Source organism: Nilaparvata lugens, chromosome 2 (genome assembly GCF_014356525.2).
Source record: "Nilaparvata lugens isolate BPH chromosome 2, ASM1435652v1, whole genome shotgun sequence".
In the NCBI taxonomy this organism is placed as follows: domain Eukaryota; kingdom Metazoa; phylum Arthropoda; class Insecta; order Hemiptera; family Delphacidae; genus Nilaparvata; species Nilaparvata lugens.
Window position 1 is genome coordinate 72,643,004 of NC_052505.1, and position 15,843 is coordinate 72,658,846.

Here is a 15,843-nt window from a genome sequence, read left to right on the forward strand (position 1 = left end):
AATTATAACTTGAACTTAACCTCTAAATCGATACCGTTTTTGCCTCTAGAAATAACCTATAAGTATAAACACCATACGACATGCTTATAAATGGTCTAGTTTTTGTTGCCAATGCCATTGTGATAAATTAAAGAGTCGCATATTTCTGATGATAACATTCCGTTAGAGGGCAGGTAGAGCGCCTACGTCACTAAACTACTAAATTTTGCGCACAAGTGCAAGCGCGCACAGATTGCGATGCGAACAACTGTTAGTGCGCACAGATTGCGATGCGAACAATTGTTAGTGCGAACAACTGTATACCACCCACATGAAGGAGCAAAATGGCTGGATATTCTTGTACGGTATAGGCACGCTATCATATTTTTGTATTTTAATCAATTACCAGATGGTGATTTCTTTAAAAAATGGTGAGAAGTTGCTGTGCATATAACTGCACGGAGAGTGATATAAAAGGAAGTGGGATTTCTTTTCACAGGTAAGTAATTATCTAAGTTACATTCTTTTCAAATTAGGCTCAAGTTATCATTCAATAAGTCAATGTTAATGAAGAATGCAAACGTGAATTTGCTTGTTGTCTGTGTATAAAAAGGTATTTCAATGCCTGCAGCCGATTTAGAGATTCTAAATTTTATCATTTGATTTTGCATACAAAAATATTAATAAGATAGCAAAGATTACTGCGTCTATTAATGCACTTAATAATTCATGAAAGTTGTAGAATTAAGAGCTCCCTCTATCACTGATCATATAGATTTATATTATTAATGTTATGTGTAATTTCGGTAAGTAGTCTAGTTTGTTAAGCTCTTCATCTACTCATCTAAATCTTCATGAAGAATGTACTTTTTGTAATATAAAAGGCCCATGTAGTTTTATTTTTGAAAAAAATATTCATAATAGTAGATAGCAAAGATCACTGCCTCTATTAATGCACTTAATAATTCACGAAAGTCGTATACCTAAACGAAGTTGTAGAATTAAGAGCTCCCTCTATCACTTATATAGATTTGTATTATTAATATTATGTGCCTAATTTCTATAAGTAGTCTAGTTTTTCTAAGCTCTTCATCTACTCATCTAAATCTTCATGAAGGATGTACTTTTTGCTGGCCTGATATTAATTCTGATTGTAATATAATTATATGTAGTGTTCTAGTTTTGAAAATATTTTCCATCATAGTAGATAGCCAGATCAGATCACTGCCTTTATTAATGCACTTAATAATAATTAACAAAAGTTCTATGGACAAAGTTGTAGAATTAAGCGTTCCTTCAGCTCAATGAAGCTGAATATATTATTAGTATTATTAATATTACCGTATGTACCTACTTAATTTTGATAAGTAATTTTTCATGCTCTCCATCTACTTTTCTGTTAACATATCTGTAAATTACTACTCTATTAATCATAGAATGCAATAAATTATTGTTACTGCCGATATATTTTCTACAAAGAAATTATATCATGATTATTATATTATATTGATATAATATAATGTAGTAATAATATTTCAATATTGATATGTTCATTCAAATCATCCAATCTTTAATCCTTGTATTCCTGTTTTTACCATCATAATTTTATTGTGTTTCTATGTGTGATAAGAAAATCTGTTGTGTCTAGGTCGAGAATTCAAACTCAATGTCAATATTATTTTTTTGAACAGGCTCAAGATTATGTTATTGATTGTGTGCATAAAATACAATAATTCCTGAATTTTCAATAAGTCTATTCATACTTGTTCATAGATTCAAGAAGCAAGTTATTATCGGCTTGATAAAGCCCTGAAATAAATCTCAATACAACATAATCTGTTTAAATACGTTTACTAGGCAATATAAACATAGGCTCTACGTATGCAATTATAATAAATAATGAATAAATCAACTTCCATAATTAATTTTTCAAATAGAATAATAAATCAGTTCAAATTCTGATTCAGAAGCTATGAAAGTGCTCATTTAGCATAGGCTGATTATGGCGTGTAGTTCGAAGGCTCTCTCATGTGACGTCACACACCCAATTCATGTTTGCTTCAGCGACTATGCTCAAGCCGTGTCTATTATATTAATGGTCGAAGTTTCAAATGTACGTTTTTAAAATAGAGATGCTTTCCATGTTATTTAAATGGAGTTACTTAATACTCTAGGGAGTTTTCCTGTTTTTTTCCTCCCGAGAGCGAAAAAGTGACACTCTAGTATTATGTTACAGGGAGTAAAGTAAGCACTTTAGTCAGGAGGTGGAGGAAAAATTAATTGCCCATCAGAGTTTGATCTTGAAAAAGAACGAAACCATAGTTATTTTATTCTCAAGGACTGGTGTGCTTGTGCAGCTAATAATCTGTCTCTTAATGATGACAAAACCTCTGATATAATTTCCAATTTCAGAAAGCAGAAGGATGCTACACCACTCAAGTTTCTAGGTGTTATGATTGATCATGTCTGTCATAGGAGGCGCACATTGATTTTTTGTCAGTTAAACTCTCTAAAGGCCTGTATATGGTTCGCAGACTATGTGTAACTGTTGATAGGCCTGTGCTGATGAATATCTATTACGCACACATTCAGAGTCTCCTATCATATGGAATTATGCTTTGGGCTAATAGTGTTAAAGCCAATTCAATCTTCGTCCTTCAGAAGAAGGCTACTAGAATCATATGTAATTTGCCTTTCAATGCTCATCAGGGGTGCCCAGCCCCCCCAAGGCCAATGGCGCATGCCCCCCCAATTCAAGTGTAATGCCCCCCCCCCCCAATCCATGTGTAATGACCCCCCCCCCAAAGTACCCCAACTCCCAACTCTTTAGTTTTTAACATTAGTCAGTGTATGACAATAAAATTCACATCTTAAGGTGCTTACAGATATACGCGCCGCAAACATGAGCAATTCACTTTTAATCAGCTGATGCCAAGCTTTTTATATCTGTATTTTACCGTTTCTGTAAAAATACAGATATAATAAGCTGATTGAAAGTGAATTGCTCATGTTCGCGGCGCGTATATCTGTATGCACTTCTACATTCTAATCTTCCAAAGGACATTATTTACCTTTGGTCTTGTGAGGAATTCTTTCTGGTTTGGCCAGAGCATTTTTTGAATTGTAGCGCCAAATCCCTGACTACAGTTCTACCCATAGCAGGCTTGTTTGCGCTAGTGCCGACTGTCCAGCTGTTTTTGGTTTGTCAAGAAAAAAGCCCGAGTCATTCTTGCTTTCGTCCATTATTAGTCGTTCAGTCGTCATTCTTCTTGTCAGCCCGTTGTTGTGCAAGAACGAATTTGTATTTTGTAATGTAATTTCAATCAGAAATTTCTTGTAGATAATTGTTTGAGTATAGTGTGTGTGAATTGAGTATAACAGCGTAAATAGTGTTAAATTGAATTAATTTGAATCAGATTTGAATCTATAAAGAATCCAGTTTGAGCTTTGTTCAAAAATACAGTATATGACCTGCAAGTGGAACGCAGAATCAACACGAAAATACAGCCTGGAAGCAAACCTATCTTTTTCCCAGATTTCTTCCCACCTCGAATCTGACCAAAACACCTAATAAAGGCTTCGAAGGGCAAGTAGACAAAATTGGATTAAATCTGGTGAGTTTTTGCTCTTTTTATTGTTCATTAATGCAGAGTTTAACTGTACCAATAACCTGGCTCAAATTGAAGATTAAATTTTGCTCCTTGTTTGTATTTGATAATTTGAATAGTAAATTACAGTCCTCTAGTAGCTCTAGCCTGAGCTTTGTTCAGAACATTTTGATCCTCCAAACCGTGATGAATTTAAATTTGTAATTTGTTGATTAATTCACAAACATTGGATTTAAGCAATTTCGTATTTGTCCAATGTTGGCATGTTCAGAATGGTCTGATCTATGCTCAACTTGAGTTTGTTGTAACCTTGTTCTAGAGCAAGGTTTCTTGTCAATTTGTATTTGTCTGAAATTAAATTTATTTCAGTTAAAATTGTAATTTTCCTGAAACTAGGCTCATTGTGCTCTTTTTCGGGACTTTGTTTGTTGGAATTTTGTATTGTCCATTTTGTTATACATGTTAGTGAAGGTTAATCACAGCATGATTTTGTTTGTTCAATTCAACAAGTTATCGTTTGTTTGTGAGTTGTTGGAAGAACATTATCTAATCATATAGTTTTGTCTTCAGCAGTAACTTGTCTTGTGAATTGATAATCAAAGTTTAACTTTGATAACTTACTAGTCGTGATTCTTCCTTTCATTTAGTTTTGAACTCATTCTTGTTTTATTGTCTGTTGTTTTGTATTTTCGGGGCTGAATTGTTTTGTGTATGAGTTCAAGATGGAGGAAAAATTACAGAAACAAATCAGGGTGCATCGCGCTAAACTGGAACAATTGTATGCTAGATTGCAAAAAATTTATGACCTGTCTAAAAATGTCTCTGATCCAAAAGTTGCTGAGCAATTTTTAGTGTTGTATCCTTGGGTGTCTCAGACCATTTCGGATTATGAAAAGACAGAATTAGTGGTTAATGAGTTGGAACTTGAGTTGAATAAAGATTATGTTGTAGCATTCAACGACTCACATCTAGATCTGTTTCAGTATATTGAAGTAGCAGCTAACACTCTCAAAAAGAAAGAGGCGACTGATGCTATTGCTCAATCTTTGGCAGCTTCAGCAGCTAGTGCACAGCCGGTCGTGTCCGAGTCAGTACTGCCCAAAATCGACCTTCCAAAATTTGATGGGAACCAGACTCAATGGTCGGTGTTTTATGAACTATTTAAGGCATTGGTACATGACAACAAGAGTTTGAACGATCAGCAGAAGGTCCAATATCTTGTAAGTAGACTTACTGGACAAGCAGCAAATATTTGTCGTCATTTGCCACCATTGGCTAATAATTATCAAATAATTTGGCAGGCATTATTGACCCGCTATAACGATCCACGGGCGCAAGTCGATGCCTATTTCAAACAAATTTTTGAATTTCGTCCAATAAAATCAGAATCAAAGGCAGGTTGTATTGCGATTTTGGATGGGTTTTGCAGTTCCATCAATGCAGTGAAGAGATTGCGACTCACTGATTTGTCAGACTCGATATTCCTCTATCATGGCTTGAGATTGCTGGATCCAAGTTCTCGTAGAAATTTTGAATCGGCTGTACGTGACAAGTCTATGCCAACTTATGCCGATTATGTCAAATTCATTGAAAAGCAAATTAAGACTCTTCCTTCTGATGAGAAACAGACTGAATCGTTTAATATGAGGCACAAAAAGGATAATAAATCAAAGGTGTTTGTGGTTCAATCTAATGATTCATCTAACGATGCATCTAGTAAAAATCCCAATTGTCTGAAGTGCTCAAAACCGGGTCATCGGTTAGTAGATTGTGCTAGATGACTCCTTGGGATCGTTATTGTTTGATTAAAGGAAAGTTTTGTTGTTTTCGTTGTCTTGATGTGGATCATTTGAGTAGAGATTGTCGTAGTAAAACTCAGTGTGCTCAATGTCGAGAATCTCATCATTCTTTATTGCACTTTTCCAGATCAAGTTCCAATGAAGGTGTTGCGTCCTCGTCGAACTCCAAGGCAGGTGGCACATCACCTATTAGTTGTTGTTCTACATCCAACGATGTAGAAAATTCGACCGTTGTGTTGTCGACCGTCACTGCACATATTCGAGATTGTAATGATCAGCTTTGTGATGTTCGTTTCTTGATTGACACCGGGAGTCAGTGTCATTTTGTTACAGCCAAATTGTGTCGGCGTTTGAGACTACCATTCCAGCCCATGAAAACCGTTGTTCGTGGATTCGGTGGTGGTACTAGTGAAGTTCGAGGTCGTACTTGTGTGTCGATTCAGTCGAAGTTGGATCCTACCGTCAAGTTTTCGATGGATGCCACAGTGGTAGATAAAATCATCGACAAGTTGCCTTCTTGTGAAATCGACAGATCCAAACTTCATCATCTTGAAAATCTCACACTGGCTGACGACAAATTCTACCTTCCTAGTAGAATAGATGGCATCATTGGTGCGGAGTTAGTTCCTCACTTGCTACGTGGGAGTCCTAGTATAGGTGAATCGCACGAATTGATGACTGTTAATAGTGTCTTTGGTCACATTCTGATGGGGAGAGCGCCGATTCTCACTTCAACAACGAATGTGTCGAATTGTTTTACAGCCATCTGTAGTCCATTCGTTAGTAGTCCATCGTTGGATAGTTTTGTGGAACGTTTTTGGGAGTTGGAATCGTGCCCTGCACCAAGCTGTCAACTGAAACCGGAAGAGTTGGAGTGTGAGGTAAATTTTCGGAAGTCTGTACATCGTGTGAATTCTGGTCGTTTTGTTGTTGCCTTGTCATTTGCGGAGCCGCCCAGCAGCTTGGGAGATTCGTATGCTGTCGCCGAACGCAGACTGCTGACTTTGGAGAGACGACTAGAGCTTGACAGCAATACTCGTATTTCATATCATGAAATATTGATTGATTACCTACGTCAGGGTCACATGTCGTTTGTAGCAGATCAGACAGACCGAGGTGGTTACTACATACCGCATCACGCCATCGTGAAAGCAAGCAGCACTACCACGCCCATCCGAATTGTATTTGATGCTGGTTCCAGAACATCATCGGGTTGTCATTGAACCAGGTTCTTCATGCTGGTCCCAAATTGCAGACTGACATTTTTGTTTTGTTAGTTAATTTTCGTTTGTTCCCAATCGCACTAACTGCCGACATTAAACAAATGTATCGACAGATATTAGTGGAGGATTCCTGCCGTCGTTATCAGCGTGTATTGTGGAGATTTTCGCCGGAGGATCCGATCGAAATTTATCAGCTCAATTGTGTTGTTTTTGGTGTTTCAAGCTCTCCATATTTGGCGCTTCGCACCGTCCACCAGCTTGTAGAGGAGGATGGAAATCGTTTTCCAGCAGCCAAGGCGAGAATACCAAGAGACATGTTCATGGACGACTTAGTCACATCTGTCGCCACAGAGTCAGAGGCCGCGGAGCTGTATCGTCAGTCCAAGCAGCTGTTTGAGGGAGGAGGTTTCTCGCTCACAAAGTGGACTTCAAATTCACCATCAATGTTGGAGAAATTCTCGGAGGAAGAGAAATCGTTTTCGTACAAGGATTTCGAAGCAGACAACTCCTTGGCTATCTTGGGATTGAATTGGCAACCTAGTACTGATCTGTTTCAGTTTTCAGTCAAGAGTGGTGAGGTCGTCGCTACTAAGCGTTCTATTCTGTCAGTGATGGCTCGTATCTATGATCCACTTGGTCTCTTGTCACCGTTTACATTATTTCTCAAATGTCTTGTCCAGAAACTGTGGAAATTAGGAGTGGATTGGGACGAGAAGCCGCCTGAGTCTATATGCACTCTTTGGGAGAATTGTCAAAAAGAGTTGCCTCTATTTGAAATTTGCTGTTCCACGTCACGTTGGTTTGTTTCAGGATTCTCACATCAGTTTGATTGGTTTTTGTGACGCATCATTGTCTGGTTATGGTGCAGTTATCTATGTGAAGTCGCAGAAGGAGAGCGAGGAGCCAAGAGTTGTATTATTGTGTTCAAAGTCCAAGGTAGCACCATCTAAAGTTGTTTCAATACCTCGTTTGGAGTTGTGTGCGGCACTCTTGTTGGCAGAACTCATGAATTCAGTAGTCACTATTATTAGTGAACGTTGTCATGTGTCTCGTATTGTCGCACTCTCTGATTCGACAGTCACCTTGTGTTGGATTAATGCTCCATCCGCGAAATGGCAAACTTTTGTTGGTAATCGCGTCGCAAAAATACAGGATTCTTGTATACAGGAGTGGATGCATGTTGCCGGAATTGAAAATCCCGCTGACTGTTTGTCTAGAGGTTTATCACCAGTTGAGCTTGTGAACTTTCCGTTGTGGCTCTCAGGTCCATCATGGATAGCAGAGGACGAATGCGATTGGCCCGTCCGAACTCAAATGGAAGAGATCGTGGATCCACCGGAGGCGAAAAAACCGTCAGTGTTGACAGTCACAAAATCTCCTGATTGTAACAGCAATGCAGTATATTCATTGATTGGTCGTTGTTCGGATTATGGTCGTCTTTTGAGAATTGTAATTCTTGTTCTCAAATTCTTACGAATCTTACCCCAATCAGAAGAATCAGATTTCGATGTTGCTGAGAGGTATCTATGTAAAGTGGTACAGAAGATACATTTTTCATCTGAATTTGTGCAATTGGAGAAGGGAGAAGATTGTTCTATGCGCCTACGTCGCCTGTCTCCATTCATTGATAAAGGTGTGATTCGCGTCGGCGGTCGTTTGTCTCATGCTGGACTGGAATTTGAGACTTGTCATCAGATGATCTTACCAAAATCCGACGCTTTCGTATCGATGTTGATTGATTATCATCACAAGAAGAACTGTCATGCTGGACCTTCGTTATTGTTGTCCTTGATCAGACAGAAATTCTGGATACTGTCTGCTCGCTCTATTATTCGTATTTGTGTTTTTAAGTGTAATCGTTGTTTCCGTGTTCGACCTAGTAATAATGCAATTATTCCAAAAATGGGTGACCTGCCTGCTTGTCGAGTGTCAAAATGCAAACCATTTGAAAATTGTGGTGTGGATTATGCTGGTCCTTTGCGTATTACTATGACGAGACATCGTAATCCTTGTATTTTGAAAGCCTACATTTGTCTGTTTGTGTGTATGGCAACAAAGGCGGTACATATTGAGTTGGTATCGGATCTATCAACGCCCATGTTTTTAGCTGCGTTTCGTCGTTTTTTGTCCCGTCGTGGACCCTGTCGTGTGATGTATTCCGATTGTGGTACTAATTTTGTAGGTGCCAAGGAACAGTTGCGAAAAATATCTCAACTTTTGAACTCGTCCGAGTTTCAAACCACATTGACTAGTCAACTCGCCGAACACAAAATTGAATGGAAATTCATTCCCCCTGGTTCACCGCATTTTGGAGGTCTGTGGGAGGCAAATGTCAAATCTGTAAAGTTGCATCTGTTCCGAGTAATTGGCAATCAACTTCTCACCTATGAGGAACTGAACACTGTATTGGTGCAGATTGAAGGTGTCCTGAATTCCCGCCCACTGTGTGTACTGAGTGAGGATCCGTGTGAACCGCTGGCTTTAACCCCAGCGCACTTTTTGACTCGCACACCGTTGAAATCATTTCCCATGCGGGACGTGGACAGTGTCCCTGTGAATCGTCTCACCAGGTATGAATTGATTGGTCAACTTATTCAATCGTTCTGGAGCCGATGGAGAAGAGAGTACCTGCACGAACTTCAAAGTTGTAAAAAATGGTTGAAATCACCCACTTCTATCAGTGTGGGAACGGTTGTGGTAGTGGACCAACCAAACACACCTCCATTGCAGTGGCCACTGGGTGTCATCGAACAGGTGTTTCCGGGAAGTGACGGCGAGGTTCGAGTGGCGAGTGTTCGCCTAAAAACTGGTATTTATAAAAGGCCAGTAACAAAATTGTATCCACTCCCAACTCAATAGTTGTTGTGCTTGTTGCATTTTTTCCTTGTGTTGTTTTTTGGTGTTGGTTTTTTTTTTTTTGCTCTTTTTGGCATGTCTGGATTTTTTCCTTTCTTTGGTTTTTCAGTTTTTGTAACTTGGCTGAAAAATAGTTTTTCAGAGGCGGGGGTATGGTTTGGCCAGAGCATTTTTTGAATTGTAGCGCCAAATCCCTGACTACAGTTCTGCCCATAGCAGGCTTGTTTGCGCTAGTGCCGACTGTCCAGCTGTTTTTGGTTTGTCGAGAAAAAAGCCCGAGTCATTCTTGCTTTCATCCATTATTAGTCGTTCAGTCGTCATTCTTCTTGTCAGCCCGTTGTTGTGCAAGAACGAATTTGTATTTTGTAATGTAATTTCAATCAGAAATTTCTTGTAGATAATTGTTTGAGTATAGTGTGTGTGAATTGAGTATAACAGCGTAAATAGTGTTAAATTGAATTAATTTGAATCAGATTTGAATCTATAAAGAATCCAGTTTGAGCTTTGTTCAAAAATACAGTATATGACCTGCAAGTGGAACGCAGAATCAACACGAAAATACAGCCTGGAAGCAAACCTATCTTTTTCCCAGATTTCTTCCCACCTCGAATCTGACCAAAACACCTAATAAAGGCTTCGAAGGGCAAGTAGACAAAATTGGATTAAATCTGGTGAGTTTTTGCTCTTTTTATTGTTCATTAATGCAGAGTTTAACTGTACCAATAACCTGGCTCAAATTGAAGATTAAATTTTGCTCCTTGTTTGTATTTGATAATTTGAATAGTAAATTACAGTCCTCTAGTAGCTCTAGCCTGAGCTTTGTTCAGAACACTTTCTGTTTTCATAATATTGTAAAAATATATTCTATACCATCGTTTCTTATCTCTTTAAAATAGAAATAAAGTATTTTTTTGATATTATTTTTGAGACTAGCAGTGCACCCGTTCTTGTTCGGGAGGACTAGAAAGAACTTCATTACATCAGGAAAAACTACATGACACATATTTTAATAGGATATTAAAAGATAAGTAAGGGAGGCTTTGCTTTTTAAATGTTAAGGTTACTTATGAAAAGTTGAATAATAATATCAATGATAATTCTTCATTGCAAAAGAATATTGCATAGCAATCTTGGTAAACATTCATACAAATTTGGAACGATTTTATTCATACAATATATAATGTCGGCAAGTTTAAGTATTCTAAATCCTATACTATTAAACGAGCAATTTCTGTTTAGATGTTTTGATGTTTAAATTTTTAGATGTTTATATGTTTGTATTTCACCGGATCTTGAAAACGGCTCTAACGATTCTCACGAAATTCAGAACATAGTAGGTTTATAATATGAAAATTCGATTACACCAGGTCTCATCCCTGGGGAAATTCGCTGAAGGACATTAAAAGAATTTATTCATCCTTGGAAAAACAGCTGATAATTTCGGCGTCTGTTGATGACTCAGCTGTTGAACTTTTGTACATAATTCAATCAGGTACTTAGTGACAGTTGTACAAAAGCAGGTTAAATTTTAATCCTGATTAATTCCAGTAGAACCAATCAGATAAGCTATCTTTTTGAGATGGTCTTCTGTGATTTGGTTCACGTGACATGAATCAGGATTAAAATTTAACATGCTTTTGTGAGAGAAATTTTCGCATTCCTCTGCGAATTAATCTCAATCCACTGTGATTAGATAGAACCTTTCTGTATGAACTACTTTATTATAATTTCTTCTTTCGTAATAATTTTTATATGCTTTTGTAGGTACTCTAGAGCGGAGCTCGGTGCCCCGATATTTATCATGAATAGGAATAGGTTGTCACTGATGTTGTGTTGTTGGTAGTATTTACTTTTTAACATTACAGGAGTAAATAACACAAGTTGAACAAAATGTATCTTTAAATGGTTTGGTTTTTGGAATAAAGATATCATCTGAACAAGTACATTTTGTAAATTCTATCTATTAATACCAAATATCGGGGCACCGAGCTTTGCTCGTTATTTATTCATTGATAAACAGATTTATTTCATTGATAATCATTTCTTTAAAATGATTGGGGAAGTACTAACAGGCACAGCCCAAAACTGTTACTTACCCGAATTTTGATTCATTCACTACGAAAAATATATTTCGTCTGTGATTTATTCACAGACGAAATCATCATCTGTTTTTCCAAGGATGAATTATCCTTTTCATGTTCTTCAGGGAGTTTTCTCAGGGATGAGACCTAGCGCACTCGAATTTTGATATCATAAACCTACTATATTCCGAATTTCGTGAAAATCGTTAGAGCCGTTTCCGAGATCCGTTGAACATAAATAACCAGATATAGAAATAGAAAAATATAAACAGATATACATAAATTGCTCGCTATTATAATAGGATAACAACTTATAGTCCAGTCAAATGGTCGTTTTTCAGGAAACAGCCCCGAAATAATTTTTTTCGATGGTTCTATATATATTTTGGGGCGCTGAATTCTAATCTGAAATTTGCTGACACACCAGAAGGCAACTTCACCCCAAAATTTTGGATTTTTTCAAGTTTTCCATTTAATCTCGAGAACCTTGAATTTTTCGAGAAAAATCATTCTCTATATGATATTAAAGATAATAAATTTTCAATGAATTGAGTGGTCGCGCAGGACTACTTTTTGGATTTTATATCTGAAGTGTTCCACAAGATACGCAACTTTGAATGTGCGAGAAATTTGTGATATTTTCCCCATTCTCACAGTCTGGCATATGCAACGTTGCGTATCTTGTGGAACACTTCAGATGCAAAATCCAAAAAGTGGTCGAGGTTGTGATGAATTTTCTCCTCTTTTCACTCCCATGAAATATACTTCTGTTTTCAATAACGTTCAAAAGTTACAGCCAATTGAATGATGATCTTTATTTTCTCATTTTTCTTGCGATTTTACTGTTAGTCTCTAAAATAAGTACAATGCATGATCGAAACTTGCGATTGGTCTTAAATGAGAGAAAATTTCATGCTCTATAAGCTGAGTTGCCCTAAATTGAACATGCATTACTGTTTATATCGAAAAACTGCCCAGACTGTGAAAATGAGAAAAATATCGCATATTTCTTGCAACAGCAAGGAAACTCAAACACAGGACCATTAAAAATTAAAATGAAGCAAAGGAAATCAGAATAATAGTGGATGATGAAGTTATAATTTATTTTTGTCAAAGATTTACCTTCAAACTCATAGGCTTAAAATTACTAAAATTCCTGCATACAAAATATTATCAATTGCGCTTATGCTTTATATTGAGTTACACTTGGCAAAATATAACATTGTAAAGGTGGGAAAAATTAACTACATTAGGATATCTCTATTTAATACCTTGATTTTTTAATCATAATTCAAAATGTTGACATAAAATATACAAAAAATCATGCCCCCCCCAAAAATGTTGATGGCGCAAATTGCGCCATGCCCCCCCCCCCTTGTGGGCACCCCTGATGCTCATTGTAGACCACATTTCATAGAACTTGAATTGCTGACATTGCCATCACTGTATGTTTTTAATATTTTATGTTGTGTAAAAAAAAATTTGGTTAAATAATATGATACAAACCAACACCATAGTTCAAATACACGAAATAGACATAGACTTGAAATTCCGCAAATGAGACTGACGGCTAGTAAAATTATATAACTCCACACCAGACAAATTAAAGTTACCAGCATTCACTCAATTTAAAAATAAAATTAAATATATATTAGTTAATGAATGTTTGTACACAGTAAATGATTTCTTTTCTATAAACTGGGTACCATTTCTCTTATGATATAATGAGTGACTTGTGATCTATGCTTTACATGAGTTGTTAATTTTATTTATGTATTTTTAAGACTGGCTAATGAATAATAGTGATTTAAAAATATGTATTTTGACGAAGTCGATGTATTTTTTTGTAAATATTGAATGACTAATAAAATTCTATTCTATAACTCTCTACATGGATTATCAAAGTTTTACACAACTTTTTAAATCACAAATCATTTCATATTATTTTTAGTTGATCATTACATTATTTGATTCGAGTTGGATTAGTATTTAATGTAGGCTATAACTGAATACCATGAGTCTTGATCTGAAAAGAATGAAACGAGAATTAAAATCTGTTACAAATGTTATGCCATTGAAATTGTTCTTTCAGTCTTAACAACGGAAGTTGTAATTGAATCAAATAGCCTAATAAAAATAGCACATTGATTTTTTACATGGTTATTTAGTGAGTTTTATTTTTTCATCCTGCATCAAGCGTTTGATATGATGATACTATATAAATCCTAATAATAATAACAAGGAAAAGTGGTACATTTAATTATGAATATTAATCAGAAATTAAATTCAAGAATATGACATTTAATGTTGATTATTCTAATCTACTAGCATTACATTGGCTTCTTGTGATCGGTAACTAACGATAAGAAGACAATAACAATTTAATCCCAATATAAGGGAAAGATATTATAAACATTTTTCTCCGCAAATGAGAATTATTGCTAATTGTACCATTATAGCACTAGCACTCACTAAATGTTGGGTTCAACATTATTATTCCAGTTGGAATGGGCAGAGAAGGTTATCTTATCACTGACAATATAAATACCCAAACTCTTGTTCTAGTATTTTTATTGTTTGAGTCTTAACCACCAGTATTTCCTTTTCTGTATAACCTTAATTGATTTGAATTATTTTAATTTTTTTCATCATTTTTCAAAATATTTTCTTCTTAGATCAGGTCGATTTGAGATCAAACAAAAACGGGTCGATGGGCCATAAACTGATTTGTAATCGGCCCGGTATGATTTTGAACGCATGGTTCGATTACACATCATTTTGATGTACGATAAATCGACTCTCCAGTTCATTTCAAACAAGAACGGTCCATCGAACTGACCCGACCTTTTATGATATTTTACAAATACTTATTCATTTGGTTCATCGAACCGCTTTTACTAATTAATATTCATGAAAAATTTATGTTGGGTTGATAGTAAATCGAGCCAAATGCTTAGGAGAACTCATATGTAAGAGGTTCGATAGGCCATAGAACCTCCTGTATTTTTATATATCATAAGGAGGGTCGATGGACCATCGATTTTATGTATAATAGAGCCTCCCTCCGATGAAAAATCTAACAGATTTATGTAGATTATAAGTGAATGGACTTCCTTCCTCATAAGAGAAATATATTATAAGTTGAGGTTTGATTAATATCAATAGGAAAAAAAGACAATAATTATAGTTCAATAATTTATTATATCAACAAATATGCAACTCATCAGCAAGAAATAGAAGTGAGAGTTTACATTTTAGTTTATTTATTCAATATAATAATGTATTTGTAACATGGGAAAACAAATGAAAATTGGAAAATGGCACTGAAGTATGCAGTATTTAAAATATATATTATTTACAATACATTTTTCATAAATATATAAAACATTAATTAAAACCTTAAATAATGGTATTGAACTTGCTTTTGGTTCTATAATAACGTAATAAAATCTGATAAGAACAAATTTAAGGGAATAATAAAGAAATCACAAACTTTAATAAGGTTTAAATTTGAAGATATTTTATATAATAATTGTGGAATATGAAAGACATTTCCACTACAGTATTCATAGATACTGCAGTAAAATAAAATAGAATTGTTTCAAATTATATCAACGTTATACTAGTATATTTCTAGATATAAGAGGAAAGAAATCGCAAAGTTTAGAAAATCTGTACCATTAGAGCATGCCAGCAGAAGAATGAAAAGTAGCCTATATATTTGACTAGATGAGATTGCACGAACGAGGGTGCCATCGAAATTTATATAAATATATAATAAAATTCCAATTCTTATTCATACGAATCTCAATTTTGTATATATCATATTAGTTTTCCATTTCCAGTCACTTGGCTAAAACAAATCCAATAACAAAATACATCAAAATATATTAACATGATTAATAAATATTGCGCAATCTTCATCATACTACTTTTATTAAGTCATCTTCATACTTACTGGCATCAATTGATGCTCTAAAGCTCTAATCATTTATTATTTCAATAGTATGATGACGCTATTAATTTCAAAGTTCGATTCAATCAAAATGATACAAAATATCGTTTGATATTTTGAAATATTGATACAAATTCTGATAAGCTAGAGCTAGACAATAAATGTTCACAAAAGAGGAGAAAAGATAATACATGTATTGCCATTGCCAAGAACAACTGAGAACAGTTGAGATGATCTGGAAACAGAAATAAACTTCTGCGTTCAAACGATTCATTTCGTCAAAGTTGATAACTTTATTATACCGTATTTTAAAGCTTTATAATGCTTAACCACTTTGATTAT

The 15,843-nt window shown here is 35.5% G+C and overlaps 1 protein-coding gene across 1 annotated transcript in view; it reads left to right on the plus strand.

Annotated features, from left to right (window-relative positions):
* The window catches only part of LOC111062800 (serine/threonine-protein phosphatase 2B catalytic subunit 3), a gene marked incomplete in the record, with an annotated part of 176,147 nt that overhangs the window by 130,279 nt on the left and 30,025 nt on the right, over window positions 1-15,843 (plus strand).